We start from the raw sequence: 17382 nt of genomic DNA, 5'->3' as shown, positions 1-17382 counted from the left end.
GTCTTGAGAAGTTCTGTGGAGTTGCTACTTTATAATATCTCTATTGTATAATGAAGAAGTCCATCTGATCATTCCCTGAGTGGGAAAGGATAAGTACGTGTTTTTGCCACCGCTGTAAATCATTGGCGGTATAAAAGGGGAGGTAAGCTGACCTCAAGGTAGGATCAGATAGTGTCTGTAACGCTTGAAAATGGTAATCGTCTTTCTATTGGCACTTCTGTTGGCACTTCTAGAAGCTCTACCTGGAAGTTTAACAACAGTGCAGGAAAGGGTCTTTATCACCGAAGGCTACGGAGCCAATGTAGATGATTACTTAATGTCATTTTATGTATAAGACAAAGAAACTTTACTAGAAAACCCCATTTGTGGATGCCTCTCTCTGAGAGTTCAACTTTTCGCCCATCAAATTATAAAATGAACCATTCATTTATTACTTTTTTAATCTGGCAGGGGAAAAAGGACCCTCCCGGATTTTTGTACCAAAATTCTCCTAAAGTCATTTCTTTATTAGTGTTCTTGGAAACTCCTTATTTTCCAAGTTCAGATGGCTTCTAATTCTTGGCCAAGCTCATATTTATCAAACAAAATTATCAGGATGAATCATAGACTTTTAGAACTAGAAAGCATCCAACTTCCTCCTTTTTAAGGAAGGATCCAAAAAATGAGATTCAGAGAGGTTGACAGGCTTGTTACTGGGACAGAAGGGAAACAGTGACCAGAAACATCTCACTAATGCCGCAATGTCCCCATTAGACCATAGAGCCCAGTTCTTTGGGCCTCTTGGGGTTAGATGTTTTTTGCCTGTTTTAATTGGGAGGACAAAAAAGATATTTGAGGGGCTTAATGCCCTCTTTATTCCTTTAAAAAAAAAAAAAAAAAAGCACTATTTCGTATTAGCAAAATTCAACAGTATATTTCATAGGGTCATAGACCCACGGAGCTTTCAAATCTTTTTAGGGTGTGCTCTGCCCAACACCTTAGCAGACACATCACTTCTTGAATGCCATTCCTTCTGAGTTGACTGGCCTCTGCTCCAACATTGGGAGTGACAGGAAACACTACTGCAGGAAGAGTACATTTCATTTATGTTTCTGCTTGTGTTCTCTTTTCTCGTATATATGAATATACAGAGTTGGGATCATAGCGTATATGTATATATTTCATAGTCCGCTTTTTTTCTTTTTGCAGTTGACAGGCTATATACATTTTTTTATATTAATACAAAGTCTTCATTATGTTAATTGTAAATGGCTTCATATACTCTATAATTTCCTTAATCAAAATATATATATATATATATATATATATATATATATATATATATATATATATATATAACCATGCCTCAATTCTTTGCTTTTTAAGTAGAATGCAATCCTATTTTGGTTTGGGGCAGTTTGATTATTAGACTACAAATAGTTCAAAATTTAACTTTCAGTCCTTGGCTCTAATTGTATCTTTTAGAACAGCATTGAATAAATCTAATACCTCTTCCATGAGACAGTTCTTTTTAGTGTTTTTAAAAAAGCTATCATGTTTCCTCTTAAAATGTGTCTTTTCCAAGGTAAACATCCTCAGCTCTTTCAATTGTTCCTCATAAGTTGTGGTTTCCAGACCCTTCATAGGACTGTTTGTTCTCCTCTGGATAAGCTCCAATTTGTCAATGTTCTTTGTAAAATATGGTGCCAGAATTAATTACTGTAATAACAATAACCATAATAATAACTACTATTTATTAAGTGGGCGCAATGTTCCAGGAACTGGGCTAGAGGCCTAACTCATTTAATCCTCATAAACCCCTAATGTATGTATGTACTTTTTTTTTTCAGATGAGGAAACCAGTTTTATATGTTAACTAACTTGTCCAAGGTCACACAGATAGGAAAGATTAAAATATGCTCTCTGTTCTGAACCATTTTATAGTGTTCCAGGATTTTTCTGGCCATGCAAAATCTAGGGCCTCTAGGGCCTGGATATTAAAGTTTTTGAGAATAACTTAAGACCGCGTTATCTTCTTTGGTGATCTCCTATTCATGGAAAGTATGACAGAGCTCAGTTCTTCAAGGAGAACACCAATTCATTCATTTGTCAAATAGGTATTGAGTGCTTATGTCCTGCCAGGCACTATTTTAGAAGGTGATAATACAGAGATAAACAAGATAGACAAAGGTCCTTCTTTCACAGAGCTGACATTCTACTGGAGACATAATGGTCCCCACATCTAATTCATAATGGAGAATCAGACATTCTACAAGTAAACTAATAAATAAATATGGTGATTTCAGATAGTGATAAGTCGTATAAAGAAAACAAGACAAAGTAATATGCTAGAGAGTGAGTATGTTGGGGAGTAGGGGAGAGACAATATGGAATTTGGTGATCAGGGGAGGCCTCTAGCAGAGGTGAATTCTGGTCTTAGACTTGAATGATGAGAAGGAATCAGCCACATGAGGATTTGAGGGAATAACATTCAAGGCTCAGGAAACAGCAAGGGCAAAGAGCAGGACCAGAATAAGCTTAATGAATTCAAGAAACAAAAAGGCCCATGTAGCTGAAAGCAAAATGAGTGATGGAAGAGCATAGAAAGATAGCTCCAGAGATACTGGCAGGAATAGATCATAGAAGACCCTGTAGTTCATGCAAAGGATTTTGGATTTTTTCTAAATATATTGGGAAACCTATGCTGGGTTATATGCAAAGAACTGGGCTGATCTAATTAATCTTTTTAAAAGGTGACATCACTACTGTGTAGAGAATGAACTGTAAGGGGCAAGAATGAAAGTTAGGAAATGAGTCAGGAGGCAGGCTGTTATAATGGTCCTGGTAAGAAATGATGGTGGTTCAGATCAGGTGGTAGCTGATCCAATTGTGACAGACCAGTGGAGAAAAATGGATGAGTTCATAAAAAATGGAGAAATGGTAGACAAAAATTTGTGGTCAATTGAGCAGAGTGTGGCAAGAGAGAGAGAGATTGGTTTAACTCTTAGATTTGGGGGTTGATGGGAGTGCTGTACATACTATGTGCTAAGTATGGTATATACAGATATATAGGTTTATACTACCGTGTTTCCCCGAAAATAAGACCTATCCCGAAAATAAGTCCCAGTTAAAATCGTCAGCCAGACACATTTAGTACGTTATGCTGATGTTCCAGAAGAAGATGACATGACTGTATTTGAACAACTGTAGATTGTTGTACATGAAAAAATAACACATCCCCTGAAAATACGCCCTAATGCATCTTTTGGAGCAAAAAAATAATATAAGACCCGGTCTTATTTGGGGGAAACATGGTATATAAAGACCTCTATGTACTTTATAAAGGCCATTTAGATGCATTAACAATTTGTTTCTCATCAGAATCCTGTGATGTGGCTAGTATTTCCCCCAAGCTACTTCTGACAAAGAAACAAAGATTTAGAGAGGAAAAATAACTTGCCTCAGATCATGTAGGAGGTAGTAAATGAGGAGGCCAAGATTTGGACCCAGGTGCGCCTGGCACGAAAAGCAGTGCAGTTTTTCCTATGCTGCAGCGCCACCCTTGGAGCTCTGGTCAAGATGGCAGCTGCCCAGAAGGTGAGAGGTAATTTGAGAATCTCACAGCTGAACATTTATGGACTCACATGTGAGGGCATGTTCTATTATCAAAGGTTTCAATGTTGCCATATCTCCCTGTGGTTCCTACATTTCATTTTTGGAACCTTCTAAGGGATGTGGGTGCACCGGGTGGAGTTAGAAGTAAATTAAATGATTAATCAGATGGAGAAAATAACTTCTGAGAAATGATGAAAAGATTGCAGCTTAGTGATGACTAAAGAGGACAGCAGCCTATAAATATTTCAGGGGTGGAAACAGCAGGAAGAGGGGACTGTTTTTCCCAGAATGTAGAGGAACTACATGCAGGGATAGGCAAAAATAGAGTTCTGAGTCTGTTCTTAACTCCATGATGTTGGTGGCTAATTATAACTTTGTGTCTAAATATTTTCATCTCAAAGGAATAAGTTATGATTGAATAAAAAACTGAAAAACAGGTATTATCTCTGTAGAAAGACATCAAAATCCACAGAAAATATTTCTTCATCCTTTTATTTGTTTATTTGATAAATATTTATGAGCCTCTACTTTGTAAGAGGAAGATTTGGGGCCAAAATATGGTGTCCATTGTTTTTTTCTGGTTCATACTTTATTTTTTCAAAAGCATGGAATTATTTTTTATTACCATGTTTAAATGTTACAGGATAAAGGAGAAGTTATGTTATTATAGCATTTTGGGTTAATTGGATTTTTTTCCCCAATTACAGATGACATATATTAGTTTCAGGTGTACAACATAATAATTAGACATTTCTGTAACTTATGAAGTCATTGCCCTAATATGGTGTCCATTTTGAATATTTTTATTTTACAATGAAACCTTTTTTATTTAAATGGGACAACTATCATGCCAGTTTCTCCACAATAATTGTCTGTCTGTAATAAGAATTACTCATACATTGAAACATATTAGCTATTGTAGTGTTCTGGAGTCTTAAAGGAGTCTGGAGAGAAAAGGAAATACTGGTACCAAGGGTCTCTGTTGCCTGAATAGTGCTACACTCTAAAGAATGGGGAGGCTTAAATTGCAAACACAGGCTAGCCATTTCCTTGCATTTGCTACAATGTACGTTTGTCTGCACATTTATTAGTGAAATGAGAGAACATGACTGAGTGATAACACAAGGTCAACTGTGCAATACATTGGGTGCATTATCTTCCATATATAGTATGAAAATTGTATCAAGCTGCAAAGTTGGAGGGCCTCAGTTTATCAGCTATATCCAGGCTCTTGCAAAAAAAAAGCTGAAGCTGCCGAGGGAAAGACTTCTTGAAAAGTGCACACCTGTCCTTTTTAGACATGTTTGAAGTATCATATGCTTTTTCTGATGTTTTTGGCCCTCCGCCCTTGCTTCTCTAGCATGGCTGGGAGGTCATTCTGCGGCCTGAAGGTTAAAGGGAAATCCAAGTGAATGCGTCATCTTAATGGGCTTTGAATGAACTCCCAAATGACACTTTTTCCCCTCAGTGTTGCTTATAAAAATTACACCTGCAAAAATGGGATTGAGTCCAGTGAGGAAGGACATAACATTTTGCCTGAATATGTGAAAAATGAGTGGGGTGTTTTCTGTATCCCTGCAGGCTCTGGAAGTCTAGTGTGTAAATGAGCATTTTTCCTGTGGACCAGCGTTGAGTTGAAAATGAGTCACACACTCATAAAATGAATGGTACTATCTTCTTTTGTCTAGCTCCGTATGTTTTTGTGGTTACTGAATTGGTCTTAAAGGGAGCCTTGATTGTTTCCCTTTTTGAGGCAAGTTATTAGAATTTATTTTTAATCTGGAATAGGATTCATTTAAATATATTGTCCTCGATTCATAACTTAATCTACAGCTAGTATATACAATTATAGGAATTTTCTATGGGGGAAAACCCTTTTAGGCTCATACAGTCATCCAGCACAGGTTGTTTCCCAAGTATTTCAATTTGTTTGCTTTGAAAATAGTAGTAAGTACAATGTATTGAGTGTCTATTCTGTACCAACTACTATACTATGTGTTTTTTATAGATTTTTTTTCTAATCCATGCAGCATGCATAAAAATGCAGTTATCAGTAGCCCTTTTTTATGGCAAAGGTAAAAACAAGGGTCAGAGAGACTAACTTGCTGGAAGTGAATGAACTTGGTTTTAGTGAATGAACTTGGATTCATAGCCATTTCTGTCTAACTTCAGGGTCTGGGCTTCCTCCATTATGACACTCTGCCTCTTTGAAAAGGTCATTGGATAACGAATTTGCTTCAATTCTTATTCGAAAAAGGAAGACCATAAAGTAAAAAGATTAAGAATCCTCCCTCCCCCAATTTTTATAAGAAAATTATTTTGCAGATTAGGAAAAGTTTCTGGACTTTTCTGGATGTGCAAAGAGGCTTGGGTACAGTGGGGTATTGGAATAGCCCCCATGATTAAGGGAACTGGTTCGAGCCTTGGTTCATCCAGTTCTGCATGATCTTGACCTTGAGATTCCAAGGTCCCAGATATCCGTGAGTATTCTGTAGCATACACATATGAATTCTTGCCCCATTCCTGTGTTCTTGGAGAGATGGAGGAATAGAGTATGGATCAAATTTTGATGTAGGCTTGCGTGAGAATTTTAGGACTACTAGAAGAAGAGGAAAAGACCCTAGAGCAGTAAATTTAATGGAAAAAAAAGCGTATCAAAGGAAAACATTTGAAAAAGTATTGGCAAAAGCTGTGGTATCTAAAATTCTGCTGGAGAACTATCTGCAATTATAAACCACTATTTCAGAAAATCCTGCAGAATTGCTAGCATGTTAGAGCCAGAACTAAGAGTGACACAGGTTCAGTTTATAAGAGCAGTTTCAGGCACTTTTCCCTTATTTCTTGTTGACAACTGGAGGAGGAAACACTTCTGAGGAGATTACCATTTAAGTTCCAGGTTTTCACTCCCTATTATTTTGGCCTTTCCTTTTGCTTCATTAGTTCTGTTTTCATGTTCACATGAGTCTATGTGGTGCCACCAGCTGTGGGGCTAATGCCAGCTTGTCTAATTATTGAAACGCAGCATCCCCAGTCCAAGTGTATCACACAGCTCTGATTTCGATTGGTTCGTTATGTACATTGACTTGGATTCTAGACATTTTTCTTAACGAATTATAGACTATCAACCCTCCCACCTCACTCCCCCCCAAAAAAAAAATCACATTTGACAGTCAAGGCAAATTTTTAAAGAAAGTTGTTCATGGCCATGTAATTACTAGCAATTTGGTTTATTCACTCCTCTGTATTCCTTCAGGTGCAAATGGGACAAAACTTCCCTTTACCTGTTTTTCTATGTTTACCACTTGGCATTCATTCACTTCCTCTAGCTACCATATCTGATTGAGGAGCAGATGCCAGGCCGGCACAGCAAGTTGATGAAACTGATAGAGTCTCTGCTCACCAGGAAATGAGTGAATTCCTTTCCATAACTGTCAGACAGAGGAAAGGGCAGGTCATGCTCAGCCAGTCCTAGCGCATTCCTGCCCAGCTCGACACACCTTCCTCGCAGATGACACGGCCTGTTCTCTTCCTCATCTGCTACCTCTTCATTTCCTTCAAAGGGACTTCTAAAGAAAGACACCTGTGTCACCTTCATCAGCTATTCAGGCCTTCTCTGGCTTTTCCCTTCCCTGGTTTGCTGGACATGTTTTGCCAGGTTCCACTCAATGAACACCTACTTGATCACTTTGAAGATTGTATCGGTTATAATGCATTTCGTCACCAATGTCAGAAAACATGATTCAAACTGGCTTAAGCCATGAAAAAGAGTCACTGGCTCACATATCAGGAAGTCCAGAAATATGTCATTGTCAGGACTGGTTTGACTTGGGGGCACAATTGCATCACCAAAGACCTGGTTTCATTCCTTTTTTCTAGTATTGCCTGGTATCAGCTTTGTGCTAAGGCTGCTGTGCTTGTCCCAACATGACTGACGACGATGTCCAGGTATACGTACTTTCACTTCCCGAAGAAAAAATTATTATTTAGTCCAAAGCTGCAGCAAACCCTCCCCACTGTCTTGCTTGCCCACACACGTATCTGGGGACAGGTGGTAGGAAGAACACACTGATTTGCTGAGGCCCTCAGAAGATGCCCTTTCTTTGTAGTCAGGGTTGGAATCAACATCCCCAAAGCTCATGGGCTGCCCCCCCACCCCATGACTGAAATATGGGTAACAGGAGGGTCGTGGACGCTGGAGAGGCAAAGCTGCAGCAAACCCTCCCCACTGTCTGTTTCATCAGCCAAGTGCAATCAACCCTGCCTTACAGGTTCAAAACTCTCCATATCTAGGATTAATTTCAACCCTGTCTGGAGATACAAGATCTGTCTTTATATTAAAGTTGGGTCTACTTTAAAGTGGTTTGATTTCTGTGGCCGAATACTGATGCTCAGACTGATATCTGCTTCCTGGAGACCCTCATGTTTCATGTGTGTATCTCAGTCTCCTAGACTTTTGCATAATAGGAATCTGATTACCTAGATCTCTTAGAGATCCTGGGAACAGAGTTTAAAATACAAGATTCTGGTCTTGATTTAAAAGAACACAATTTTTAAAAAACCACTGTTTTCTGGGAGTGGTTACAAATCACAGTGGGCTGACGGAGGTGTGCTGGAGCCAGCTCATCGAGAGTTGATGATTAAACTTTCAAGAACTTTGTGAGCTCATTGCTAAGCATAGTCATTATTAAAAATTAAAGCATATAAAGGTAAAATTAAATAAGTTATGTTTAAAATAAAGTTAATAAATACTGCAAACTTATCACTTCCTAATTATTTTACTACATTTTACTATTATCTGTGCTCTTGAAGCTGTTTTTATCTATTGCACACGTATCATATTGTACATAATATACTATGTGATATCCATATGTATACTACATACATACTGTATTATACTATACAATGGGGTGCTAATGTGCAACTCTCCCCAACTCTACATTCAGTGACACCATGATGGTAGCTTAAAATTGGCCATTATGGGAGTAGTTATACTGTAGAATTGGCAAATCAGGTGTTTTTTTTTAAGTTATTAAACATTTACCAGGACACTACTATTTGCTTTTCCAAATATAAAACAAGAATGATAACAGCATTTCTATTATTAGCTTGGTATGAAGTTACAATGATATAATTCATATAAAGAATCAAACTCAGAGTAAACCTATTGATGAATCGTGGCTGTGGTATCTCCTTCCCTGCCTTGTTAATAAGAGTATATTTAACATCATACGATCTTTAGGACTCGCTCAGGGCGATCGTTATGCAGTAATATCACACCGCGAGGTTGGTATAGTTATAGCGAGGCATAAAGCCCTGGGGGGTCTGGGACAGAAGGACCTCATCATCTGGCTCCTGTGTGACAAGTGAGTTCAGTTGGTCTTCTCTGGGGTAGTACAAGTCAGGACAAGATGTTCTTACTCCTACATAATGAATATCGATACAGGAAGATGAATGGCCAGTGGTTCTACTCCTCACCCTTCAACCCAGTGCTTTCCGTAAAAAAGATAAAACAGAGCAGATGCCGATTCTCAGAACACGGAGATCCACAGAGTTAGCTCTTCTGTTCCTCTGTTTCCATATTATAGTAACAAAACAAGTTGAGGAATAGTTTTCCCTCACAGAGTTCCCCCCTGCACAATAAGCATTTAGGTGCAATCCTTTCTGATCTGTAGTAAGCCTCTCTGACCACCGTCAGAGGGAGTTCCACATGGGAACACCCGCAGACTACTTGATAACTAACTGGGCTTTGCTGGAGGCTGCATAGCCAAGAAAGAAAATTTAGCCTTTGCACTCTGGGAGTTGACTGGCCTAATTATTCTATTCCAACCTTTCACACCAGAATACAATTTATTCCTCTCTCAACCCTGCTTATGTTTAATGGAACAAATGAGAAAAGAAGAGATTGCAGGAAAAAAGCTGAATTAATTGCACTGGCGTATAAGCTTCAGTTAACACTTTGGACTAATTAAGAGATAAGGCAGAAGCCTTATCTTTAAAGAGTGAAAATTCTGAGTAAAGACCATTTTGAAAGAAATGTAACCTTCCTTTCAAACATGAATAATTACCACCAATCGTAGTTAGAAACCAGGCAGAGGTCATGGCAGGCCTGCTCTGAGGAACAGGGAAGGCTGGTCCCAAATCTGCACATTGCATGAAGGAGCCATTACTGAAGTAGTTGTACAACTGTGTATCATTAAAAGGATAAAACTTCTCTTTGCAAAAACAAGAATATCAATATGGACTCTCTTTGTGGTACCCAAAAGTCAGCTTCTTCATTTCACTCATTTGTTCATTTGACAAAGATTTTTTGAGAGCCGTCTGTGTGTCAGGCACTGTTCTTGGCCATGGGGATTTAGCACTGAATGATAAAGGAAAAAACTCGTGGATCTTTGGAGAAACAGGCAATAAACAAACAAATAATTACAAGTTATAGTATGTGAGATGTGTTGAGTGATTGAGTGGAAGGAGTGAAAGGAATTGAGTGGGAGGATAAAAAGGAATGATGGGAAGGGTAGGGAGAGGTCAAGATTGCAGTCTTAAATGTGGGATGGGGGTCCAGGTAGGCCCCTTTGAGAAGGTGATACCTGAGCAAAATCTTTAGCGATTGGGCAATTGTTAGCATGCTGAGAAAAAAAGTCTTCAGCACGCCTCAAATAAAAAACATCTAAATACTGGGTGGTGAGAACTGCTCAGCCTGTCTGAAGTTATAGATTTCATTCCCAGTCAAAATCATTAGTCAAAAGCAACCTAAATTAACTGAGAATGCAATTGTCTCCTGAGAGCGAAGCATTGTTTAACTATGGAAATATTTAGGATTAGTATAAAAATGTTTAAAATAACCATAGTACTAATACTGTTAGGATAGGAATTGTGCATAATTAGTATTTTATATATTTGAAGAAAACTGGTAGCTTAGAAAATGATCTTTTAATTTTAGTTTCAAATGTGTAATTGAATAATTGATTTTGGTGACTATTACTAAGGTTACACACAGTACTAAGATATTAAGAGGATTCAAGTTTCATCATATTCATAAAGTTAATTTGATTTATCTGAATTCCTTAAGTATTTGGAAGGTTTTATGAATCAGACATTTTTAACTGAAAAGGAAATGGAATACATTGAATTTATAAATGATGCTTATAATGTTTCAAGGTGTTTAGGTTACCAAGTTTATAACTGGAAATGAATCAGTATTACTCAAATCCCCTTCACAAATGGTCATAAATATTTGCTGGATTTTTTAGTAGAAAAATAAGATAAACCTAAAAGTTCAAGGAAGCATTAGGTTTCAGCATCTGTTACTTTAATAAAAGGGTCTTAATAAAATTTCCTGAAAATCTTGTCTGCACTCAAAACAACCCCTAACTGTACAGGAATATTCACATTTATCAACAGTTGTTTACGGTAAGGTTTCTAGAACTCCATTTCTTTGCCACTTTCCTTCCACTGCTGATTTTTCCACTCACAACGTCATTTGCAGTGTGTATTTTAATGAAATTACTATTCGGAAAAAAAGAAAAAAAAAAAAAGATTTCTTTTGGGATCCTGACAAAATTCTGGTCCTTGCCTGGGAGAGGGTATGCAGCAGCATGCATACTATTTTTTCCTACCATTTGGTGGCTTTCCTTTGGTAATAATTGTTCTGGAATACTGGAATGAAGCCCAGGCAGAATTAATTTTCAAGATTACAAGTTATGCACATCTCTTCTGGAACAATTACTTTGCCATTATACACCCCGTTTCCTAAAATGTATCGTTTTATAGCAAGAAATGTACCTTGTGCGACACAGAACAATGTACTCCAGCTTGTGTCAGACTAATGAGATATCAATTAAAGGATAATATTTATTCACCTGGATTAATTGAATAACTATGTTGCTCCATTGGGAGGGGTTCTAAAATAGTCTTGAAAATTGCATTATAATCTACATTTTTTGTGTGTGCATTTTAAAGCTACTACTTATAATAAATTATTTTTCTGTATCCTTCTGACTCCATAGCTATGTTTGGGGCAAATTTCAGCGCTTTAGGACCTGACTTTAAGAATGGGAACAGACGCCTAGAATTTTTTGTTTAGTGTGTTTGTATTTATCTATTTCTAAACATATTAAGCAAGAGAAGAATTGTGGAAATCTAAAAAGATGAGCTTAAGTACTACTTGAAAATTTGTAAATTTAACTGTGAGGTTCATCCTCCTTATACAATTCACCAATTCATGATTTTTGATGTGTTATACGTAAATATTATGGCTGTTTGTTTTAGGGTGTGTGTGTGTGTGTGTGTGTGTGTATCCTATGAGAAGCACATGTTTTTGTTAATATCAGTGGAGGAAGTGGTGGAATTGGCAGCAAATGGAGAAAAGGCTATCTTAATACATGCCACTGAAATAAAACAGGGGAACTATATGTATAGGAACTGTCAAATACTGTCAAGAACTCGTGGGAGGTTTCGTGTTTTCTTTTTTCCAGAAAAAAATATTCTGGGGCAGCTGGTTAGCTCAGTTGTTTAGAGCACGGGTGCTCTTAACAACAAAGTTGTGGGTTCGATCCCTGCATGGGTCACTGTGAGCTGCGCCCTCCACAACTAAATTGAAACAACTACTTGACTTGGAGCTGATGGATCCTGGAAAAACATACTCTAAAAAAAATACATGTATATATGTGTATATATATATATAAACTTTGGCCTTTTATGAGTTTTGGTCTTGTTTTTTTTCAGGAGGGATTTCTGGCACCATTCCTAATTTCACTTGAGGAAGGGGAATTTCTTCCTCGTGCAGCCCGTCTAACTGTTCCTGTCCCCAGTCTCCTCCTCTCCCAGCCAACCGTGAGTTGTTCTGTTTCATACCTCCATGGAAACTTGTGCCTATCTCTGAGTTATGATATTTGTTTATTTATTTAATTATTTCATTTCATACTTATTAGGGGTAGCATATTTTCCATAAAAATAAAAATGAAAATTGGGCATATGACAGATTAAAAACATTATGGTGGATACAAAATAAAAAGAGTAAATTGTCATGAAGTTAAAAGCCTATGAAAGAAAGCCAACATTTTTGCTAATGATAAAAAATCTCATCATTAAACACATACAACACACACACACACATATATACATACAAAAGACACATTCACTGTTAAATATTTTGCACCTGAAATAATTTGTTTGTTACTCAATTCTTATTCCATTCATTTAACAAAAAAATAAAGAGTTTTTGCAGATTGGTTTCAATATAAGGAGAATAATGATTTTTGGTTATCTTTTGTTCAGATGTAGAGTTTCTTCCTTCATACCCCCTTGAAAGGGGAGAGAATCAGGAAATAAACTATTTCTAAGTATACTCAATTGAAGGGTGCAAATTTGGGGGCAAATGTGAGAAATGATGAAATAGGGGCAGCAAAATCTTTCTGGGAGAAAGAGTGGATGATGTAAAAGGCCGTAATTGACAGAGGATAAGAAAAGTATTGGAAACTACAAGTCTTTTTGATTGACAGGAAGACAGACAGAATTGGAGACCAGATGGTACTTGGGAGATAAGGATAAGATCGTGAAGGTCCTGGTAAATCCCACTTTCTACAGATTGCAACGGAGAGCCCTTAAAGGGTTAGAGAATGAAGGCACATGACCGGAATCCACTTTAGGAAGGGTCCTTGGTTTCAGTGTGAGGGATGCATTAACGGAGGTTGCATCTGGAGGCAGACAGGCCAATTGGAAGGTCACCACTGATTGTTTCGTGTATTGACTGTCAGCAAGCTTTTCAAAAGGAAAGGACATTGCTCTGGGCTGAATGTTCATGTCCCCCTAAAATTCATATGTTGAAACCTAATTCCCAATGTGATATATTAAGAGGTGGGGCCTTTGGAAGTGGATTAGATCAGGAGGGCAAAACCCTCATGAATGGGATTAGGACCTTTATAAAAGAGATCACAGAGAGCTCCTTTGTTTCTTCTGCCATGTGAGCACACACTGGGAAGACTGGCTGTATATGAACCAGGAAGTGGGCTCTCACCAGACACTGAATCTGTTGACATCCGATCTTGGACTTCCCAGCTTCCAGAACTGTGAGAAATAAATTTCTGTGGCTCATAAGCCACCCAGTCTATGGTGCTTTGCTGCAGTAGGCCAAAAGGACTAAGATAGACATCATCTTATTCACCAGAACTTGGAGAACCCTACACCCAAATTCCTTAGCAGAGCAAAATTACAGATTCTTTTCTATACCCCAATACAGCTGAGACCTCTCTAAAAATCACCTCATGGTCAGTGGAGGCAGGGAAAAACTCATGACTCTCAGAAGGGGAGATGAGACCGTCTGACACTAAGCAGGGAGAGAAAGGTCATCCTTGTGGTCATAAGCTAGTAAACTTCAAAGAGGCTATTTGAAAAAGGGCTTATTGATAGATTGCCTTATGAAAGGATTACAGTAAGTATCCAGTAAAACATTAAGGAGATGTTTTGTTGATTATCACATCCTTTCTTGACTTACTGAAAAGCAGCACTGTCTTGTTATTGGAAGGGTTGACTTTTCTCGTCAGTCGCTAGTGCCCAGAACAATGCCTGGAATATGGTTGGTGCTCAAGCAATGTTTGTTTATTTTTGTATGTGCCAGGCACTGTTGTAAGGACCAATTCTTAACCCCATTCAGATGCTTCAATTATCCTGATTTTAAGGATGAGAAAACTGGCTAAGAAATCCTGCGCTACAAACTGAGATATGTCTGACTACAAAGCCCATTATTTTGATCATTCCCTTATACTGCATTTGTGAGGCCTGTGGATCATTCGAGTGATAATATCCAGTAGATAATTGAAAATAAGTAGCTGAAGTTCGAGATAAAAATCTAGCACATGATTGCACATTTCACAATCATTGGTATTTAAATTGCAATGGAAGGTAAAGGAGTAGAATAACATCACCTGGGCAGTGCCTTTCAAACCTTTTGTCTACAGTCAGAAATAAATTATTTAGTAGTGACCCATCACACACACACACACACTCACACACTCACACACTCACGCACACATACAGATGTATGTACGTCTCCTGTAATAATACCTTTCCTTATTAAATGTGATACAGTTTATTCTTTTCAATTCTATTTTCTTCTATGCAATTCTATTTCATTTAAAAGTGCTACTTGCAATCCATTAGGCTGATTACATGATCCAGTAATAGGTTATGCTCTGTAGTTAGAAAAGTGTGACCTTCAGTAATCTGTAATGGTGAAGCCACCAACTGACCGTATCTAGCATGGAGATGTGTCCTCTACTTTTTGGGTACCTATTTCTGGCCATGCAGAGGTGTTATGCTCAAGCAAAATTGTAAATATTGGAAATTTCATTTAAAAGTCTAGATTTCCAGATTCTTTTGATAAATTGAAATTTTTTGCTGGTCGTCCTATTACCCATTGGCAGAGATGAACTAGAGCTGAGAAACTGTTCTTTCCTCATTCCCCGCAGACTCAGCCCCTCCTATTATCTCCCTGACACTGAATATCAGCTGCCATTTAATATTGTCACTTGTGTTGTTTTTTTGTTTCCTTATAGGAGAAAAGATAGTTCTTTACTGTATCAATGAGTAAGAGAGCCACATTATTTTTCTCGTATACAATCTGCTTCATTTACTTATGTTATCTTCAGATCCCTGTAAGCACTTGGGTTTGTGCTCCGTAGTGTACAGAGTTAAAGGCAGAGATCCAAGGATGGACGCCTGGGCAATGCCCACAATAGACGAAAGAGGGAAAAGAGCCCTAGAAAGACACTAAAAAGGAATAACCAACAGTTAGGAGAAAACCTATTAAGAATAGAATGTAAAGAAAACTTGGGTCAAGAGCATCCAATTCAGGCTATATGATCTTTTAAAAGTCAAAGGCATTTGTGGATTTAATTGGCAAAAGCTGCCAAAGAAGATTCTGCTCTCTTTAGTTGATTCATCTCAGTGTCTGACCCCCACTGTCAGGAAGAAATATATGAAGGATTTCTAGAGGAGGACCTGTCTTAACATGCCAGGACTTAGAGGGTGAAGATATTAAGTGCAGTAGCCAGATATAATTTTAGTGGTGGTGTTTGTTGGATTGAACAAGAATGTGGCTCCCACACATGCCTTGCTATTTAGAGCCAAGATTCATGAGACAAAGGTGGTAATGGAAGCCTGTCTCCATGTGGATTCGGACTGAGCACTCTAGCATAATTTTAGCCATACATTGGAGTGTCTCAAATCACCTCCTACTCATGAGTCCAAGCGCCTGGAACAATTACTGAGGTCAGAAGTGTGGTGTGTTATTCTTATTAATCTTTGAGTCCATCCTAATGGTGGCTAACCATCATGGCACATCATTGGGGTGGGTATAGAAGATGAGTTGAAGTCCCAGGAATAAGACTTTGAGAGGATTTATGTTACATAAGGAAGTGCTTTTACAATCAGCCTTAACTGAGGGCACTCCCTATTGTGCCTGGAATAATAGAGCATTTGAAAAAAAAAAATGGAGGTCTTCAATTTCGATTGCATCACAAAAGAACCAGAATTCACTTGGAAATTAACAATTGAATATTGCACTAGACAATTTGAAGGAGCTAAACAAAATAAGCTCTGCTGTAGTTTTCAAAAAAAAATATTAAACTCTTACCCCCAAACAAAAATAATTTTAAAAAGGATTTCTACTTTACCACTAATCTTTTTGTTTAATAGTAAAGGAAGAAGAAGAAACAGAAAGGACAGGCTATTTTTGCCTAAATGTCATTCTTGGAAGCGGAGGAGTGTTACCTTTTCTTTTGTTCTTTCAAATCCCAGGGGAGCAATGCAGGCTGGAGCTTCTCTTTGCCTTTTCATCTGCCCGGAAACTACGCACAAAGGCAAGGCTTCTCTGAGCAGGGCAGAGACTTTTGTGTTTTCTTTATTTCTATTCCCTGTTGAGCTGAGCCTTTAAAATATCTGCCCACTGTGCTTCTCTTGTGTTGTAAGCACTATGACTTGTGTTTATTCTTTATATAATCACATTTTCCATGTTTTACCACATTAACAAGTTAAAATGGATACATATTTTAAACTATTCACAAGTGCAAAGACTGTTATTTCTTTGATTATGAATAAAGGTAGAGCTGCTAAAATACTCTAAGGGTAAATCTGCATAGAATTAATATACATGAAATAGTCCACATGTACATAGCTAGCCATAGCATGAACTAATCAAATCTCCAAGACCTTAGATTTTACAATGAATAAAATAATGCATGTAGATAATAAACATAATGAGAATTTTATTCCCTGCAGAGGTATTGTCAAGTATAGGACACAGTGGCCAACATGATCTGTAGGACAAAAATGATTTATTAGTACTTATGAGTCTAAAGAGGGCCACTTTCTTTCCCCAAACTCATCGATCAAATAAATCCCTCCTCCCCTCCAGAAGGAGAGCAAGAATATGGGTAGTTAAACTGAAATCTCTCCATTTGAAGCATGAAGCCAAGAGGAAAAGAGGGGATTCTTGAGAGGATCTAGTAGATCTGGTAGACATCTAATAGAGCTGCTTGTATTCAGGCAGGTTGGCAAGAAAAGATGAAATGAGAGAATGAGGGGCCATGCATATTTGGAGCACATAGCAAGAGATAAATAAATGGTAGTTCATGTGATTAGGATAGTTATGGCCTCCAGTTGCAACAGAGTCTTGCTACTTATATAACTTGACATGTTGATACTTATATTGATACTTGACATGTATTTTGCATACCTTTTTTTTCTTTGAGGCAAACTCATATGTTGTCCAATATAATCCTCCGAAAAACTTTG

This window comes from Rhinolophus sinicus, chromosome 1 (assembly GCF_057876585.1).
Source record: "Rhinolophus sinicus isolate RSI-liver-muscle chromosome 1, RSI-T2T, whole genome shotgun sequence".
NCBI classification, from domain to species: Eukaryota; Metazoa; Chordata; class Mammalia; order Chiroptera; family Rhinolophidae; genus Rhinolophus; species Rhinolophus sinicus.
Note: the sequence above shows the minus strand (reverse complement) of the source record.